Genomic DNA, 19,196 nt, shown 5'->3' on the forward strand with positions numbered 1-19,196 from the left:
ATATTCTTTCAGAATATGATTCAGACTGGGAGTGGATTTTTCTGAATCAAAAGGAGATCCAACATTATTGGATAATTTTAAAACTTTTTCTTTTAATTCAGAATTTTCCAACTCAAGCTTCTTAGTTTCAAATTCAAATTGCTTTCTCAGCTTTTTGTATTTGATACTAAGATGAGCTTTTAATTCAAGAAGCTCTGTTAGACTGGAAACTAACTCTTCTCTAGATAGTTCAGAAAATACCTCTTCAGAATCTGATTCTGATGTAGATTCTGATCCATCATCTTCTGTCGCCATCAGCGCAAAGTTTGCCTGCTCTCCTTCAGAGTCTGATCCTGATTCTGATTCAGAATCATCCCATGTTGCCATAAGACCTTTCTTCTTATGAAACTTCTTCTTGGGATTCTCCTTCTGAAGTTTCGGACACTCATTCTTGTAATGTCCAGGCTCATTGCACTCATAGCAGACAGCCTTCTTCTTGTCAGATCTTCTGTCACCAGAAGATTCTCCACGTTCAAATTTCTTTGAACTTCTGAAGCTTCTGAACTTCCTTTGTTTGCTCTTCCAGAGTTGGTTTACCCTTCTGGAGATCATGGACAGTTCATCTTCTTCTTCTTCAGATTCTGATTCTTCAGGATCTTCTTCTCTAGCCTGAAAAGCGTTAGTGCATTTTTTAACGTTAGATTTTAATGCAATAGACTTACCTTTCTTCTGAGGCTCGTTTGCATCCAGCTCAATTTCATGGCTTCTCAAGGCACTGATAAGCTCTTCCAAAGAAACTTCATTCAGATTCTTCGCAATCTTGAATGCAGTCACCATTGGGCCCCATCTTCTGGGTAAGCTTCTGATAATCTTCTTTACATGATCAGCCTTGGTGTAGCCTTTGTCGAGAACTCTCAATCCAGCAGTCAGAGTTTGAAATCTTGAAAACATCTTTTCAATGTCTTCATCATCCTCCATCTTGAAGGCTTCATACTTTTGGATTAGTGCAAGAGCTTTAGTCTCCTTGACTTGAGCATTTCCTTCATGAGTCATTTTCAAGGACTCATATATGTCATGGGCCATTTCCCTGTTAGATATCTTCTCATACTCAGCATGAGAGATAGCATTCAGCAAAACAGTCCTGCATTTGTGATGATTCTTGAAATCTTTCTTTTGATCATCATTCATTTCGCTTCTCGTGAGCCTTACACCAGTAGCTTTAACAGGATGTTTGTAACCATCCAACAGAAGATCCCATAGATCAGCATCTAGACCAAGAAAGTAACTTTCCAGTTTATCTTTCCAATATTCAAAGTTTTCACCATCGAATATTGGTGGTCTAGTATAACCATTGTTACCATTGTATTGCTCAGCAGAGCCAGATGTAGATGGAGTTGAATTTGTTGGAATTTCACCAGCCATCTTTTACTGAAGCGTTTTTCTCTTCCTGAATCTTTTCTAAACACGGTTAAGTGCTTGCACCTTAGAACCGGCGCTCTGATGCCAATTGAAGGATAGAAAAACACTTAGAAAGGGGGGGTTTGAATAAGTGTAGTCTTAAAAACTTGAACGATAAAAATAAATTGCACAGTTATTTTTATCCTGGTTCGTTGTTAACTAAACTACTCCAGTCCACCCCCACGGAGTGATTTACCTCACCTGAGGATTTAATCCACTAATCGCAACAGATTACAATGGTTTTCCACTTAGTCCGCGACTAAGTCTTCCAGAGTATCCTGATCACAACCTGATCACTCCAGGAACAACTGCTTAGACACAAGCTAAGACTTTCTTAGAGTATCCTGACCACCACGTGATCACTCTAATTACAACTGCTTAGACACAAGCTAAGACTTCCTAGAGTATCCTGATCAACACTTAATCACTCTAGTTACTTACAAATTAATGTAATCAATTCTAAGAGTATTACAAATGCTTCTTACAAGCTATAATCACAACAGTGATATTTCTCTTAATGTTTAAGCTTAATCTCACTAATATATTACAACAGCAATGTAGTGAGCTTTGATGAAGATGAAGTTTCTGAGCTTTGAGTTTGAGCAGCGTTTCAGCAAGTTAATTGTTAGCAAATCGTCAACCTTGCTTCTCATCAGAACTTCATATTTATAGGCGTTTGAGAAGATGACCGTTGAACGCATTTAATGCTTTGCGTGTTCCGTACAGCTTTGCATTTAATGTTTCACGCTTTTGTCAACTACCTCGAGCCTTGTTCATGCTGTGTCTACTGATGTTGCCTTTAATAGCTTCCAACGTTCCTTTTGTCAGTCAGCGTAGCCTGCCACCTGTACTTTCTTCTGATCTGATGTTTGTGAATAAAATATTTGAATATCATCAGAGTCAAACAGCTTGGTGCATAGCATCTTCTTGTCTTCTGACCTTGAAGTGCTTATGAGCGTGATACCATGAGAACTTCAGTGCTTCTGCTTCTGACCTCAAGTTCTTCTGATGCTTTCATAGACCCATGTTCTGATTCTGCCTTGACCATCTTCTGATGTCTTGCCAGACCATGTTCTGATGTTGCATGCTGAACCTTCTGAGACAAAGCTTCTGAGCGCTGATTTGTGCATACTCTATATATATTTCTTGAAAGGGAAATTGCAATGTATTAGAGTACCACATTATCTCACACAAAATTCATATCCTTGTTATCATCAAAACTAAGAATATTGATCAGAACAAATCTTGTTCTAACAGACTAGCGGTTGTTTACCGGAAATCACCGTAGACAAATTGGCACACCTGGTGGGACGGTGTCAAACAGATTGTTTTAATTGATTGTTTTGTTTTGTCTAGAAAATATCAAGACCTTGTATGAACCTTAGGAACGGTAAATTAACCAACAGTGCACAACCGATTCCTAAACGAAGGTACAACAAGAAAATGGTCAATACGGCCAGTGGAGGGGGAAACCAAGATCCCCCACAAGGGTCAAGAATAGTAGCGACAAATTCTACGCACGTTTCGACTTCTACTCAAGAGGCGCAGGCTATACCAGTTTCGACAGGATCTGAACCCATAGGTAGTTCCTAGGCGATGCCCGAAAATACTACAGGGACAACAGGGACTACACGAGTTTCGAGTTCGACCACCGCGCCTCCATTCATTAGCGCAAGCGAGATACCACCTTTCTCGACAAACGCTGCAAGTCAGTTATTTTCCCCAGGACCATCATCGACTTTCGAAGGTTGGAGACCCAACAATCCATATGGAATGCCATATTCATATATGACAGTATTACGAGGATCAGGGCCTACATACACTACGACTAACCCGACGGCATTTTCGCCGAATGTCAGTTTGATAAGTCGAAGCGCATAGAATACTGGCTTCTCTGCCCAAATACCCCCTTTTACCACAAATAGTCAAGCAGCATTTCGACAGGAAATGGATGCAAGTAACCATGATATGTTAGGAACTCTTGCCAAAGAATTGGGCTCCATCTTGAATCCGTTAGCAACAAACATTGCTAGGACTAACCAGGATAATGTGGAAACTTTCCAAAAAATATCATCTCAAATAAATCGAATGGCAGATTTTTTAGGAGTTCCACAAAATAGACGAAGGAACAACCAATCAACTTATCAGGAAGGGGAAACCATTCTAGAACAAGTTCGAGCCACAGCACCACCATCTAGACCAACACCAGTCGAGCAAAACCAAGTGATAGACTTAGAAACTCGAAGGCAAACGACTAACGTTGGCCAACAAGCAGTTACCCAGCAATAGCCTAATCTGGTGATGGTAAGAAGAAACGAACATCCTGACGGAGTGGTCCATAGGGTTAGGAGAGACAATTTGGCAGCAGAGAACAATCTCACTGCCATGATAGAGAGAATAATGGCTAACAATGGCCTTAATACCGGGCTTCGACGCCCAAATTATACATCCCCAATAGCAGAATATATCATGCAAACGGAATTGCCAAGGGGTACCAAGGTACCAAAATTTACTAAATTTTCAGGGGACACCAATGAGTCTACCGTGGAGCACATAGCCAGGTGTCATACCCCAATTTTTGACCCTAAGATCATACATCATTTGCATTTCAATCATCAATCAAGATCACAATCTTGAGGTATCAGTTTGTCTTTGAGAGGAATCATCAAGCACTTTTAGCTTTTTATTTTTTTTATATTAACCAAAATCCAAAAATATGCATTTTTGTTTCCTTTGTTTGTGTTTTGCAGGAAAAAGATCGGGCGAAATCAAAACAGTGCAAGAAAAGGAATTTTTGAAAATTTCACTATGGAAATCGATTTACCCATATAGGAAATCAATTTCCCTGGACGAAATTTGAAAAAAAGAGGGAAGCATGACACCATTTTGGCACCAATCACATTTTATTTGATCATTTTTGTCATTTTACCAATTTTCCACCTCATCAAAATTAATTCCCTTCATTAAACCCACTTAAACCCCATTTTTACCATTTAAATACCATTTAAACACCATTTAAACATAAGCTAATTACCAAATGCAAAAAGACCAAATTGCCACTACTCTTACTCCCATCCTATAAATAGAGGTCTCTACTCCCTCATTTCTCAAGCTTTGAGAGCCAAAAAAACCCTTGCAATTTCTCTCCTCATCCTTACCAAATTCACCAAAGCTCTTTTTCTTTCATAAAGTTTGTGAGTCACATCTTGAACCCCACAAACTTTGAGCTAAGCCACCATCCATTTCACTCTTTTTTCTTCAATTGTTGAGAGATCAAGATTTGTGTTCGTGATTCTTGAAGTAGATCTAAGTTTTATTCAAGATTTGGTAATTTTCTTCATCTTTATTCATCCATCATAATGTGATTCTTTTGTGCTTGTGTGTGATGCATCTTTGATGCTATATTGGTCCTATTTGATGGTGAATTGATGGAAAATTCGTGCTCCAATTGATGTGTGATCATAAGGTGTTTGTATGTTTGCTTAAGTCAAGTTTTATGCCACCTAATGCTGATTTTTTGAATGCTGCGTGCAGGAAATCGATTTCCCTCTGTAGGAAATCGATTTCCACCTTATTTTTTTTCAAAATTTGAACTCTGCACTCAAGAAATCGATTTCCTACAGAGGTAAATCGATTTCCTGCTGGCAGAATGTGGTTTTTTGCCTTTTTTATGCTTGTTTTGGCTTCCTACTTCCTCCACTTCATTAATATCATTGGATCTAGGATGTTGATAGGTTTGAAAGGACCAAATCCATAATATTAGATGAATGATACTAATGATAGTGTGAGTTGATTTTACTTTATGCTTTTTATCTTCTTCTTCTCTTTTTTTTTCTTTTGATCGATGAAAGTCTTAATACTTTGAGAATTCTTATGGATTCTTAGTAAAGACTAGATCGTTACCTATTTTCTTTTCGTGCGGTATTGCTTTTGGAGAATGATCTACATATCATGTCTCTCGCATGCATTAGCACATAAAGTTTTGACCGGCCTCGTTGTAGGGTGATTTCTACATAAATCACTTGGCGATCTGCTTAACATAGCGCAATATTTCGTGTCCCGAATAAAAAAGATCACATATGGAAGAGAATTGTATGCGGTTGATTTAGGACTTATGGAAATTTATCGTGTAGTCGCTATGATTTTATCAAGCTTCTGATAAAGTTCCATTGAATTTAAATCCGAGAACATCCTTCACTCACCATCGATCTTCATTACTAACTTTGATAACATACTTGACAAGTTTCAAGATGGTTATCTTTAACATCTAACAACTAACTTTAATTTCCGCACTTTATTATACCGCTCTTTATATTTCTCGCTTTATCGCTTTATTTTATCATTTCATCATATCTATATTCCGCTATTTTTCCTTTGTCCATTTGGACGTTTATATTCCGCTATTTTCTCTTTGTCCATTTGGACATATGTTTATGTTTCCGCTATTTTCTCTTTGTCCACTTGGACCATAATTTACTTTTATGCTAAAACACTAATAATCAACAAAAATCTAAAAAACACTTAAGGCTCTCTTTTGGACTATTGGTTACTATCCCTTGCATTTTGGAGATTCGGACTTATGGACTTAGTACCTCTGGACTCTTATGATATTGTTACTCTGCTGTTATTCTGTCTGTCTGGCATTGGATTGTTGTCTGTTTGTATGTGCAGGTATTTCCTTGAAAGCCCTTGATGGTTAATTCCAAGGCATTGAGATAAGGATTTTACCCGAAAACAGCCGTTACTCTGCCCGATTTCCGTCAGAATTTTAATGTGCTTAATGCAAAGTGGTGCTAAGATAATAAGTTTCATCTGGATCCCCAAATGATAATGTTGGTTTAGTATTGATATTCCAAAGGATGGGAAATCTACCTTGACTCACAATGTCAAGTGTTGGCTTCTTATTTCGGTTAGACCGTTCTTTTCCTTAGCTTTTATTTTACGCAATAGGATAGCCTCTTCATCTCCTCCCATTCTTAAATTTTCAAAATCTTCTCCCTTTTTCAAAAACCTTCTTATGTTTGCAATCTTTTCAAAACCTTTCTTTTAAAAATATCTTTTTCCCTAGTGGCTTTTCTTTAAAAGTTTAGACACTGTTAATTGTCGGAACGAGTGGTTATACCCCACGATTTTGAAATTGATTGATATAATGAGATCTTTTCCGCGTGAGAAAGCTAGTGGCATACTCGTCGATTTTATCCGAGTTGGAGCCCTTCTTTCATTTGCAAAGCAAAGAACTCATTTGTTCTCATGCTCAAGATCAATGACTGAGTATTTCTCTCCGACGACGATAAAGTGTTTATTCTTTTTTTAAAATGTTTTCCCTTTAAGCGGAACTACATTAGCTCTGACTTCTCCATTGCACCGAGGAGGTATGTAGGCACAAAGCTTTACGCTTTGCCGAGCTTATATTAAAATAAAATAAACCCTTTTTTAGCACACACGACACAGATTTTCAAAAAGGTTCCTGTGGAATACCACAGATATGAGGGGTGCTTAAAACCTTCCCCTCATATAATCAACACCCGAACCTAAGTTCTCTTTCTTGTTTTAAAAACAAACTTTGGGTTTTTCGTTCTTTTCCCTTTTCCTTTGAAAAAATAAAGCGCGGTTGCGATTTCAAATGAAATATTGATTCGAGTCAATCTTATGGCTTCGATATCAGATTTTCCCCGCTACACCAGGTATCTGACGGAAGCAGGGGATCTAGCTGGGAACGAAGATTTAAGAATTAAATACTTCCCTAGTTCGCTAACAAAAAATGCTTTTGTTTGGTTCACTACTTTGCCCCCAAATTCCATAGATGCATGGGCACACTTGGAGAGATTATTCCGTGAACAATTTTACATGGGTCAAACCAAGATATGTCTGGAAGAGTTGGCTAGCATCAAGAGGAAGTTCATGGAATCTATAGATGATTACTTAAACAGGTTCCGTTTGTTGAAGTCAAGATGCTTCACGACTGTCCCAGAGCACGAATTAGTTGAAATGGCTGCAGGTGGCCTAGATTATTCAATTTGAAAGAAACTGGATACTCAATACCTAAGAGATATGGCCCAATTGGCAGACAGAGTTCGACAAGTCGAACGATTAAAAGCAGAAAAGACCAGAGTAAGTAAAAGTTATAAGAAGGAGAGAGTAGCATACGTCGAAGCAGACGACGTTGATAGCGAACCTTTCGAAGATTCATACAGTATGGAAGAGGTCGAAATACATCATGCTGAGTTAAAAGAGGCGCCACCTTATTCTTGCAAATTGCTCACCCCTTCTAATGGAAAAAATCCAGTAGAGAATGATAAAAGCGATAGATTTCCTAAGAAAACTTATACATTTGATGTCACTAAATGTGACGAAATATTTGATTTATTCGTAAAAGATGGCCAGATGATAGTACCTCCCAATTCAAAAGTTCCTCCGTTAGAACAACGGAAGAAGCGAGGTTTTTGCAAATATCACGGTTTTTTGGGCCATAAAACTTCACAATGTTTTCTTTTCAGGGATTTAATTCAGAATGCTATCAAGGATGGACGTCTGAAATTTGCTGACAAAACCAAGAACCATATGAAGGTTGACACAGATCCTTTGAGTGTGGCTGACACTAACTTGTGTGAACCATTTGACGTCAACATGGTGGAAGTATCTGAAACTGATGCTGCTGAATCGGAGATAAATTCAGGTGGAAAGCAGGCTACTGAAAGCCTAAATGCCAATTCAATCTTCAATACTGATGTTGAAGAATCCTTTGATGCTGAGATGACTGAAGATCTGAAAGGAAAAACAAGTGAGAGCACTGAAGACCTCACAGTGAAGCTTCAGCAGATACGAATTTCCGAGGCTCCTCCGGCAGTTGTTAACATGGTCAATGTTAGACGGCCTTTATTTGAAACAGAAGAACTAGAAAATGGCTGATAAGGGAGAAAGGAAATATTGAAATCCCACCAAGAGGGAACAGTCTGAAGGATTATCTCTGGGATTGTCATGTGAAAAATGGTGGAAAAATGCTGATGTGCCCAAGATGTTCAGTTATGCTGAATCGAAGGGTTCAAGCCAATTTTGAGAGGGCCCTGCGAGAAAGAATGGAGCAGCCTTGGAGAGGAGGAAACTTATTGCTGAAGGTGTACCCAAGGACTGAAGAAAGCTTGGTGGGTTTCTTGGTCAGATGTCACAACGATAACTCTGAGATTGCATTGTGCCCTAGGTGTGGAGCAGTTTATGATGAATTACTAGCAAGATCATTCGAAAGGGTGTATCTCTACGTGGGTCGGGAAACTCAAGGACTTCGTCCCAACTTGTATGGGTTCGATATCAGGACCCCATCAAGGAGGCCTGACAGCCCACACCCTAGAGCTCGAAGGGTCATATTCAAAGTTCCTGCCGACATACCCAGGGATAAATGGATGCAAGCTGGTGCCAGAACCAACAAATTGCGAAGTTAGGACCAAGGAGGAAGAACTGCAATGGCATATAGGAAGCAATTCCAGACTTCCAATCGAGAGATGTACAGGTTGGAGAACTACAAAGGCAAAAATCCTATGTCCAGATCACAATGGAGAAGGCACCAGAGGATGAAGAAAGCCCAAAGGGAATACAAACCAAGGGAGACTGGAGAATCAAGTAGCAATCAAATCCCAATGCAGGGGGCAAGGACAAATAAACCTCCAGTGGAGCGTAAGCTGTTCGATTCTGAAAATGTGAAAGAATAAGAAAAAATGCATTCCAGCCCTTGGAAGGAAGACGATAGGATGACAAACGATTTCGACTCAGACGGAGTATCGTCGATAAACTTAAATTGCAATGTTGTGTCAGTACTCCCTCATGAGTTTAACCAAGAAACAGAAGTTGAGGATTGTGAGGAAGCTGATGAGGAAGAGATGGCAAGACACAGACCTGTGTGTTATTATGTGCTGAACAATGGGGCAGTCGAAGATTGAGAATGTTGGCATTAAGAAAGTCTTAGTAGATGGGGGAGCAGCAGTGAACCTAATGCCCCAGTACATGTTAAAGAGAATTGGTATGTTCGATACTGATATAAGACCACATAACATGGTTCTGTCCAACTATGAAGGCAAGATAGGGCAAACTTTAGGAGTAATCCAAGTAAATTTAACTGTGGGTTCCGTCACCAGGCCAAGGATGTTCATGGTGATACTAGCAAAGGCTAATTACAATCTTTTTCTTGGAAGAGAGTGGATCCATGGAGTGGCGGCTGTGCCTTCGACGATGCATCAAAGACTAACCATTTGGAGAGAAGATGGCTGTAACACGGTGAACTGACTTTTATAATCGAAATGTCGCGGTTAAGCAAGAGTCGCCACCGACTTTTATTTTATCCAAACAAGTTAGAAAGGCTAAAAGAAACAGGAAAAACCTTTTAAATAAAATAGGGTTCGGGGGGTAATTATGCAAAGGGAAGGTGTAAGGCACCCTTTGCATCCATGGTTTTCCATGGGCTCTTAATTGCTTTGCTCTTTGTTTTTTAGAAATGTAGATGAAAAAGATAGGGACTTTAGCTCGTAAATGAGCGTAGCCCTTTTGAAGAATTATGAGAAAGAATATAAAAAAGGTTTAGAGCAAGGCAAAGCAATTAGGGGCAATTACCTTGAAGTTTTGAAAAGGAGGTTTCTTTTAGCCTTTCAGGATGAAAGGATCTATCCTTGCCATAAGAGGGCAGGAAGCCTTTCGTTTGGAGGTTGAAGGGTCATCGCATTATCGTTCGCCATAAGACTGACCCATGCCATAGAGAGGCAGGTAGTCTAAGGGGAAGGATCAGAATAGCCTTTCGTAGGCAACCAAAGGATACCTTAGCCTTTTCGTAGGCAACTTTCGAGGGTCGAGATCGTGTATATCGAAGGCAGCATCATTAGGGACCATGATCTTAATCGAGGCAACTGGCTAAGGTATCCTCGTATTCGAGGGACTGGCTATTCTGCAAAAAAAAACTACACAAGGCAACAGGCAACAGGCAACAGAGAGGTTACCCCAAAAGTGTGCGTGTGTGCACCAATCACGTGATCATATTTGGTTATTTTATCTTATAAATTAATGATTCTATGTTAATTACAATCTTGCACTCCCTAAGATTACTAACCACACAATAATATAAACAATAATAATGGGGAAGGGAAATTGTAACCAGCGGAGGAGAGGGGAATTGAAACCAGCGGGATATAACTAAAACAAAAGGTTTAACACAAGTAATAATTGAGGACAGGGTTTAGGGTTACCAATGTTTGTAGCTTTGGCAATTTGACAAACCCTGAAAAATTGACAAAAAGAAAAAAAATACGAAGGGGTGAGTGCATTATCGATTCATTGACAATTAGGGTTAACCCTAATTAAATAAATAAAGCAAAAAGAAAGTAAATGAAATAAATATGGACAAGACTTAGCTTTTTAATTTGATCTGATAGGGTCGGCAGTCAGAGGTTGCCTCGAGCATTGACTCTGATCATCTGAGAATTGACAGAAAGAAAATACAGTGAGTGTACGCCAATTCTTCATTAACAGGGCAGAACAAATATTTAAAAAGAATGAAGGAAAAATAATATTGTATTAGATATAAAAGAAATAATAAAATTAAATCGGGACTTAGCTTTATGAAAGGCGTGGCGCGTAATCGGAAGGCATCGAAAAGTCAACCCTGAAAAGGACACAGAAAAATCACATTTTTAGTACATGAGGGGTCTAATAACAAACCTCAAAAACCCTGATCTAGGGCACAAGTTAACCATGGTTAATAAAATAAAATAAATAATGCCCAAAAGTCGAAAGTTCGATTTAATATACCAATTAAATAATTATTGGATTAAATCCTAATTATTTAACCGATTAAAAGTATTTTAAAAAAAAGAATTGAATTCTAAATGAATAAATAATAATAATAATAATAATAATAATAATTGATCATTAATAATATTGTAACAGTCGAACTTTCGATAAAAAACATGATTTTAATTTTTCTATGATAAAATTTTATTAAAATAAAAAAATTAATGTGTAACAAAATAATTATGAGAAAGAATAGAAGAAAAATAAAATAAAGTTCATGTGATTAAAAAAAAGGATTTAGAAAACTCTTAGCTTTGCTTGAATGTGGCAGGCTTATGAGGATCCATGGTAGGCTTGCATGCTTAGAGGCGTTGGATTAGCCTTGATGTGAATCCCATGACCCATGATTGAAGGTATTCCGTAGGCGTGATGGAAGCAATCATACTGGATCTGCAAAAGGGAACTGAAGAAAAGGGAAACCAGAGAAAAAATGTGTCGTCGGCAAGTGTTGAACCTACGCACATACGCATGGCCCTTCATGACTGATGCCCTTACCACTAAGCCAATTTCGTTTTGTTGTCAACAAGCGCGCGCTAATAATATATAAAAAACAAAAAAACTCAAGATTCAAATCAATCTCGCCCGCGCACAGGCCTCTTCTTCTTTGTTGCAAATTTTAGAATTGCAGAGATTTTTGGCCACGGTTATGCTGAATCGAAGGGTTCAAGCCAATTTTGAGAGGGCCCTGCGAGAAAGAATGGAGCAGCCTTGGAGAGGAGGAAACTTATTGCTGAAGGTGTACCCAAGGACTGAAGAAAGCTTGGTGGGTTTCTTGGTCAGATGTCACAACGATAACTCTGAGATTGCATTGTGCCCTAGGTGTGGAGCAGTTTATGATGAATTACTAGCAAGATCATTCGAAAGGGTGTATCTCTACGTGGGTCGGGAAACTCAAGGACTTCGTCCCAACTTGTATGGGTTCGATATCAGGACCCCATCAAGGAGGCCTGACAGCCCACACCCTAGAGCTCGAAGGGTCATATTCAAAGTTCCTGCCGACATACCCAGGGATAAATGGATGCAAGCTGGTGCCAGAACCAACAAATTGCGAAGTTAGGACCAAGGAGGAAGAACTGCAATGGCATATAGGAAGCAATTCCAGACTTCCAATCGAGAGATGTACAGGTTGGAGAACTACAAAGGCAAAAATCCTATGTCCAGATCACAATGGAGAAGGCACCAGAGGATGAAGAAAGCCCAAAGGGAATACAAACCAAGGGAGACTGGAGAATCAAGTAGCAATCAAATCCCAATGCAGGGGGCAAGGACAAATAAACCTCCAGTGGAGCGTAAGCTGTTCGATTCTGAAAATGTGAAAGAATAAGAAAAAATGCATTCCAGCCCTTGGAAGGAAGACGATAGGATGACAAACGATTTCGACTCAGACGGAGTATCGTCGATAAACTTAAATTGCAATGTTGTGTCAGTACTCCCTCATGAGTTTAACCAAGAAACAGAAGTTGAGGATTGTGAGGAAGCTGATGAGGAAGAGATGGCAAGACACAGACCTGTGTGTTATTATGTGCTGAACAATGGGGCAGTCGAAGATTGAGAATGTTGGCATTAAGAAAGTCTTAGTAGATGGGGGAGCAGCAGTGAACCTAATGCCCCAGTACATGTTAAAGAGAATTGGTATGTTCGATACTGATATAAGACCACATAACATGGTTCTGTCCAACTATGAAGGCAAGATAGGGCAAACTTTAGGAGTAATCCAAGTAAATTTAACTGTGGGTTCCGTCACCAGGCCAAGGATGTTCATGGTGATACTAGCAAAGGCTAATTACAATCTTTTTCTTGGAAGAGAGTGGATCCATGGAGTGGCGGCTGTGCCTTCGACGATGCATCAAAGACTAACCATTTGGAGAGAAGATGGCTGTAACACGGTGAACTGACTTTTATAATCGAAATGTCGCGGTTAAGCAAGAGTCGCCACCGACTTTTATTTTATCCAAACAAGTTAGAAAGGCTAAAAGAAACAGGAAAAACCTTTTAAATAAAATAGGGTTCGGGGGGTAATTATGCAAAGGGAAGGTGTAAGGCACCCTTTGCATCCATGGTTTTCCATGGGCTCTTAATTGCTTTGCTCTTTGTTTTTTAGAAATGTAGATGAAAAAGATAGGGACTTTAGCTCGTAAATGAGCGTAGCCCTTTTGAAGAATTATGAGAAAGAATATAAAAAAGGTTTAGAGCAAGGCAAAGCAATTAGGGGCAATTACCTTGAAGTTTTGAAAAGGAGGTTTCTTTTAGCCTTTCAGGATGAAAGGATCTATCCTTGCCATAAGAGGGCAGGAAGCCTTTCGTTTGGAGGTTGAAGGGTCATCGCATTATCGTTCGCCATAAGACTGACCCATGCCATAGAGAGGCAGGTAGTCTAAGGGGAAGGATCAGAATAGCCTTTCGTAGGCAACCAAAGGATACCTTAGCCTTTTCGTAGGCAACTTTCGAGGGTCGAGATCGTGTATATCGAAGGCAGCATCATTAGGGACCATGATCTTAATCGAGGCAACTGGCTAAGGTATCCTCGTATTCGAGGGACTGGCTATTCTGCAAAAAAAAACTACACAAGGCAACAGGCAACAGGCAACAGAGAGGTTACCCCAAAAGTGTGCGTGTGTGCACCAATCACGTGATCATATTTGGTTATTTTATCTTATAAATTAATGATTCTATGTTAATTACAATCTTGCACTCCCTAAGATTACTAACCACACAATAATATAAACAATAATAATGGGGAAGGGAAATTGTAACCAGCGGAGGAGAGGGGAATTGAAACCAGCGGGATATAACTAAAACAAAAGGTTTAACACAAGTAATAATTGAGGACATGGTTTAGGGTTACCAATGTTTGTAGCTTTGGCAATTTGACAAACCCTGAAAAATTGACAAAAAGAAAAAAAATACGAAGGGGTGAGTGCATTATCGATTCATTGACAATTAGGGTTAACCCTAATTAAATAAATAAAGCAAAAAGAAAGTAAATGAAATAAATATGGACAAGACTTAGCTTTTTAATTTGATCTGATAGGGTCGGCAGTCAGAGGTTGCCTCGAGCATTGACTCTGATCATCTGAGAATTGACAGAAAGAAAATACAGTGAGTGTACGCCAATTCTTCATTAACAGGGCAGAACAAATATTTAAAAAGAATGAAGGAAAAATAATATTGTATTAGATATAAAAGAAATAATAAAATTAAATCGGGACTTAGCTTTATGAAAGGCGTGGCGCGTAATCGGAAGGCATCGAAAAGTCAACCCTGAAAAGGACACAGAAAAATCACATTTTTAGTACATGAGGGGTCTAATAACAAACCTCAAAAACCCTGATCTAGGGCACAAGTTAACCATGGTTAATAAAATAAAATAAATAATGCCCAAAAGTCGAAAGTTCGATTTAATATACCAATTAAATAATTATTGGATTAAATCCTAATTATTTAACCGATTAAAAGTATTTTAAAAAAAAGAATTGAATTCTAAATGAATAAATAATAATAATAATAATAATAATAATAATTGATCATTAATAATATTGTAACAGTCGAACTTTCGATAAAAAACATGATTTTAATTTTTCTATGATAAAATTTTATTAAAATAAAAAAATTAATGTGTAACAAAATAATTATGAGAAAGAATAGAAGAAAAATAAAATAAAGTTCATGTGATTAAAAAAAAGGATTTAGAAAACTCTTAGCTTTGCTTGAATGTGGCAGGCTTATGAGGATCCATGGTAGGCTTGCATGCTTAGAGGCGTTGGATTAGCCTTGATGTGAATCCCATGACCCATGATTGAAGGTATTCCGTAGGCGTGATGGAAGCAATCATACTGGATCTGCAAAAGGGAACTGAAGAAAAGGGAAACCAGAGAAAAAATGTGTCGTCGGCAAGTGTTGAACCTACGCACATACGCATGGCCCTTCATGACTGATGCCCTTACCACTAAGCCAATTTCGTTTTGTTGTCAACAAGCGCGCGCTAATAATATATAAAAAACAAAAAAACTCAAGATTCAAATCAATCTCGCCCGCGCACAGGCCTCTTCTTCTTTGTTGCAAATTTTAGAATTGCAGAGATTTTTGGCCACGGTTTTCACCCGTGGCCTTGGCCCTTCGTTCTCAAAAGCTACAAAACAACATCAATCAACACCAACAAACGACCCAGATTAAGTATACCGATCCCTACGAAGACAACGGTGCCATTATTACGGCCTGATTTTGCCTACATCAGAAAACCCCAAAATCGAAACCCTAATAATCATCAATGGTGGCTCGCAGTATATGCACGCAATCGACAAAATAATCACACAGAAAGCTTCAAAGCTTCATAACAATTGAAGAGATGCAATCAAAATACATTTATACATGAAGAATCAATGAAAACGATAATGTTAAAAAAACCTGCAAACCGTTGCTTAGTTCTTGCAATTCTGGATGCTCCAATCGATAGTGACTATCCCAATAGCTTCAGGAGACAACAATGAATTGTTCTGGATACTTAGAATAGCCTGGAACTCGCTAAGATTCGGTTCGCCATTCTATCTCCCTTCACGTGTTTTTCCTTTGAATAAGCCAAACCCTAATTCTCTGATCTTTGCTTAGGAGAGTGTGTCTTGAAGCTTTGTGTTTTGATTTGAATTTGAATAGGAGAAAATGTGTGGGCAAATTTTGGGGTATGACAGCTGCCCCTGTTCAATTATCTTAAACCTGAAGATGTAGAGTGGTTTGTATGCCAGTCAGTATCTGAAGGTGGAAGATGATTGAACACTAGAATACCAAGAAATTTGCCCTAGCCGAAGTAGGGACTTTTGTCGGAGATGGGCTTGAAGATGCCATCCAGGTGTTTCGAGAAGATGTATGATGGAGATGGGCTTGAAGATGCCATCCGACTTGATATACTTGAGAGTCAGAATGTGTCGTACGTTAGACTGTTTCTGAGCCTTAGACTTAGGTTGAGTCGTACGTTAGACTGGGTCTAGCTTGCATCCTCAGATGTCTGGAAAACCGTGCGTTAGGTCGAAGAATAAATCGTGCGTTAGACTATTCTCAATTGCATCCTCAGATGTCTGGAAAATTGTGCGTTAGGTCGAAGAATAAATCGTGCGTTAGACTATTCTCAATTGCATCCTCAGATGTCTGGAAAACCGTGCGTTAGGTTGATGGATGAGTCGTGCGTTAGACTATTCTCAATTGCATCCTCAGATGTCTGGAAAACCGTGCGTCAGGTTGATGGATGAGTCGTGCCTTAGACTAATCCAAATTGCATCCTCAGATGTCTGGAAAACCGTGCGTTAGGTCGAAGAATAAATCGTGCGTTAGACTATTCTCAATTGCATCCTCAGATGTCTGGAAAACCGTGCGTTAGGTTGATGGATAAGTCGTGCGTTAGACTAATCCGATTTGCATCCGTAGATGTCTGGAGGGCCGTGCGTTAGGCTGTGCTTTAAATAAGATTCGAATCTTTGTAATGTACCTGTCACATATTCACTTGGTAATCAATGTCAGTTTTATGCAATGTATGTAATGAATGAGGTGGAGTTCTCAAAATAAATGGGACGCTTTGTATGTTATGCATGAATTATAACCGCATGCAGTATATGAATATGCATGTGATGTATATGATGTATGGCTATGATTTATGTTACTCGAAGCATCTTGATTGAGAAGATAAATCTCTATGTCATTGTGAGTTTGATGTTTTGATCTTGTCTTGAAGATGCTCAGCTGGGAATTTATGATTCTTGCTTGGGGATGATCAGTAACTTGATGTACCCTAATTGGGAATAAAAGATATTAGTAAACCATGTTGGAGAAGAGCGAAATGTTGGAGAAACGGTAGTGTTGAAGATGTAAACTCTGTTGGGGAGCCATGTCTTTGTCGGGACGAGAGTATTTGAGGGTATCTTCTTAGTGATTACTCTGTGGGGATATGATCTTGCGAAATCGCTTATTTGAATGTTGCCCCTAGTGTTATAGTACTTGCCATTCCTGGACTCGCATTGATTGGAACACTAGTGAGTATTGATCGAAGTGTTGAATATGCCTTGTATATCTTTGCCCCAACTATTTAGGGAATTTTGAAGAGATTCGCCTCGTGAGGACCTTATGAGATGTGTACTATGGGTGACATGCCCCCAGTAATCATAAACTGAGGATGATGCCCCTGACTGCTCGGGAAGTAGCTTCAGATCCACTTGAGCGCATGCCTCTGATTGTTTGGTATTTTTGAGAGATTCTTGGAATCTCGACTTGATTGCCCCAGATTGATAAGGCAAAACGTGTCGTGCCCCTTGTATACGTAAGAGACATTGCTTCTGAAGTGATTTTGTCTGTCGGGATAACTTTTAGTCATTAGTTGTACCCTGTGCAAATTCTTTCTGTTGCTAACATTTGAAATTATGTAGCAGAATATGTTTAATAATGAATTCATGAGATGCAATGCATATGTTTGTCTTGAGTTTTTGAAAAACCTTAAAACATGAGATGTAAAAGCGTGATATTTATAAAAACGTGATGTTTTGTAAAATGAAATATCAACTCAGCGTTTTTGGTAAACCTTAAGGAGTCAGGATGCCTTTTGGTGACAGTATGCTTTCGAACTAACCATGCTTCAGTTAGGACTTTCAAGGGTTGTAACGTGGCTTGGTTCACGGTTTAAGAAACAAAGGATAAAGGCTCAAAATTTTATTTATACCCATCCCAATCTTCGTGATGTTCTTTGATCCTATGCTCAGTTAACGTTGCGTTTCAGCTTTAGCAAAGCTTGAAGTGTTTAGCATTGATATTTGATGGTGGTTAAAGCACCAGAAGTTTATTTGGACCAAGCAGCCATCCTTCTTTTCTATTTTTCTTTTGTAGCATATATTTTTTGTTGAGGATTTATACTGACCTCCTTTTTTGAATTTGTTATCCCTAACTTTTGCCTGAACTGCTTATTTCGGTGATTACAGTCAGCGGGATGTTTCGACTTTGCTATAAGTCTCCTTCGTAGGTTTTGACTTAATAGCTTTTTTCTTTTGGTGGATATTGACTGCCTTGCTTGATGATTGATGAACCATCATTAGCTTTTGATTGGCATCTCCCACGTTTCTTTGATGTGTGCGGATGAACGCTCGTGATTGAAACCTTTGTTGAAAGGTGTACTGAATGATTCTCTTAAAATAGAATGCACAGCCAAATTAACTAAGAACTACCCTGCCCCAGGTTATGATCAAAGGGTTTTGATTAGTACAAGAAAGAAACTTCTACTTCTTAGGCTCAAAGGGGTTGACGAGGGATTAACATCCTTATATCTCCACTGTTTAGGAATTGAAACAACGCCTGTACATCGTCAGCATAGTCCGCTCAAAAGCATACTGTATGAGGTTGCGGTATCGTTTTCGTCATCCTCCCTCAAAAGGTATACAACTTTAGCAGGAGTTGAGTATCACAAAAACATATGCGGAATAAAGACATAATTTAAAATGAGTGATAACGAGATAATTTATTCAAGACAAACATATGCAATGCACTGATGATGATTATTAAAACAGATAATGTCTATCATAATTTGAATGTTTAAATAAACAGAATAGAAATTGTAAATGAAAGCAAATCTAATGATCTAAAGTTCATCTACTATGACATTAATCAGTCTTGTCGTGATTGTGCATGGGAGCAGTGATCACTACAGGAGTCTTGGGATGAGGGAATTCAATTTCACCAGCATCGATCATATCTTGGATCTTGTTCTTTAATGGCCAACAATCATTCGTATCATGTCCAGGGCTATTGGAGTGATACGCGCACCTCGCATTGGGCTTATAGCTAGGAGCGGAAGTGTTGGGCTTCACAGGAGGATCCCTCAAAGTAATTAGCCCTTTATTCAACATCTGTTGTAATGCTTCAGCCAAAGTCATGTTGATCTTTGTGAACTGTCGTTTAGGTGC

General features: G+C 38.8%; 1 pseudogene; it reads right to left on the reverse strand.

Annotated features, from left to right (window-relative positions):
- LOC131644568 (uncharacterized) overlaps positions 1–19,196 on the reverse strand; it is a 62,768-nt pseudogene that overhangs the window by 8,888 nt on the left and 34,684 nt on the right.

Source organism: Vicia villosa, linkage group LG1 (genome assembly GCF_029867415.1).
Source record: "Vicia villosa cultivar HV-30 ecotype Madison, WI linkage group LG1, Vvil1.0, whole genome shotgun sequence".
Classification (NCBI taxonomy): Eukaryota; Viridiplantae; Streptophyta; class Magnoliopsida; order Fabales; family Fabaceae; genus Vicia; species Vicia villosa.